Source organism: Chiloscyllium punctatum, chromosome 47 (genome assembly GCF_047496795.1).
Source record: "Chiloscyllium punctatum isolate Juve2018m chromosome 47, sChiPun1.3, whole genome shotgun sequence".
Lineage (NCBI taxonomy): Eukaryota > Metazoa > Chordata > Chondrichthyes > Orectolobiformes > Hemiscylliidae > Chiloscyllium > Chiloscyllium punctatum.
The window spans coordinates 3700275-3702289 of NC_092785.1; positions in this window are offsets into that span (position 1 = coordinate 3700275).

The window sequence follows — 2015 nt, forward strand, 5'->3', positions numbered from 1 at the left end:
CAGCGAGATCTACTTTTCCCCTCGAGGTGACCGACTGCCGGAGGAAGGGGGGGGGTGGGGGGGGTGGTCTCTCCGCTGCCCTGAGGCCCAGGAGGACCCCGCATGAGGGTCCACCAACCGTCAGAGAGCGCGGCAACAGGCCCTTCAGCCCAACCTGTCTGTGCTGACCCAATATCCCAACCTCAGCTCTTCCCATTCAGAGTCAGAGATTAGATACAGAGTAAAGCTCCCTCTACACTGTACTCCCATCCAACACTCCCAGCACAGGGACAGCACGGGGTTAGATACAGAGTAAAGCTCCCTCTACACTGTCCCCCCATCCAACACTCCCAGCACAGGGACAGCACGGGGTTAGATCCAGAGTAAAGCTTCCTCTACACTGTCCCCCCATCCAACACTCCCAGGACAGGGACAGCACGGGGTTAGATACAGAGTAAAGCTCTCTCTACACTGTCCCCCCATCAAACACTCCCAGGGACAGGGACAGCACGGGGTTAGATACAGAGTAAAGCTCCCTCTACACTGTCCCCCCCCACATCAAACACTCCCAGGACAGGGACAGCATTGGGTTAGATACAGAGTAAAGCTCCCTCTACACTGTCCCCCCCATCAAACACTCCCAGGGACAGGGACAGCACGTGGTCAGATACAGAGTAAAGCTTCCTCTACACTGTCCCCCATCAAACACTCCCAGGGACAGGGACACCACGGTGTTAGATACAGAGTAAAGCTCCCTCTACACTGTCACCCCCATCAAACACTCCCAGGACAGGGACAGCACGGGGTTAGATACAGAGTAAAGCTCCCTCTACACTGTCCCCCACCAAACACTCCCAGGGACAGGGACTGCACGGGGTTAGATACAGAGTAAAGCTCCCTCTACACTGTCCCCATGAACCATCCACTCCCTCCCTCCCTATCCCGTCAGGAATCCTGTCTGTTTCCATACCGTCCCCTCTGATCCTTCCAAACCCCAACAACTCTCAGCCCAATGCCCTCAACCTCTCCCCATCAGAGAGTCCCCCCCTCACCCCCAGAACCAGCTGAGGGAGCTCCTCGGACGGTCCCCAATGCCCCTCGATTCCCTTCGGTCATCAGGAAAGAATCCCCGCGGGATTCCCGGGAAAGACAAACTGGGAGAGAAACACCGAGAAAGAGAAGCAGGAGCAGGGACCGAGAGGAATAGAAAGAGGGATAAACTCAGAGAGAGGGGAAGAGAGAGAGAGAGAGGGGGAGAGACAGAGAGAGAGGGAGGGAGGGAGGGAGGGGGAGAGAGGGAGGGAGGGAGGGGGAGAGAGAGAGGGAGGGAGGGGGAGAGAGAGAGGGAGGGAGGGGGAGAGAGAGAGAGAGGGAGAGGGAGGGAAGGGGAGAGAGAGGGAGGGAGGGAAGGGGAGAGAGAGGGAGGGAAGGGGAGAGAGAGAGGGAGGGAGGGGGGAGAGAGAGAGGGAGGGAGGGGGAGAGAGAGAGGGAGGGAGGGGGAGAGAGAGAGAGAGGGAGAGGGAGGGAAGGGGAGAGAGCGGGAGGGAGGGAAGGGGAGAGAGAGGGAGGGAAGGGGAGAGAGAGAGGGAGGGAGGGAGGGAAGGGGAGAGAAAGGGAGGGAAGGGGAGAGAGAGAGGGAGGGAGGGGGAGAGAGAGAGGGAGGGAGGGGGAGAGAGAGAGAGAGGGGAGAGGGAGGGAAGGGGAGAGAGAGGGAGGGAGGGAAGGGGAGAGAGAGGGAGGGAAGGGGAGAGAGAGAGGGAGGGAGGGAAGGGGAGAGAGAGGGAGGGAAGGGGAGAGAGAGAGGGAGGGAGGGGGAGAGAGAGAGGGAGGGAGGGGGAGAGAGAGAGGGAGGGAGGGGGAGAGAGAGAGAGGGAGGAGGGGAGAGAGAGAGAGGGAGAGGGAAGGGGAGGGGGAGCGGGAGGGGGAGGGGGAGGGAGAGGGAGAGGGAGAGGCAGAGGGGAGAGAGGGAGAGGGGGAGAGAGAGAGAGGGAGGGGGAGAGAAAGGGAGGGGGAGGGGGAGGAAGAGGGGGAGGGAG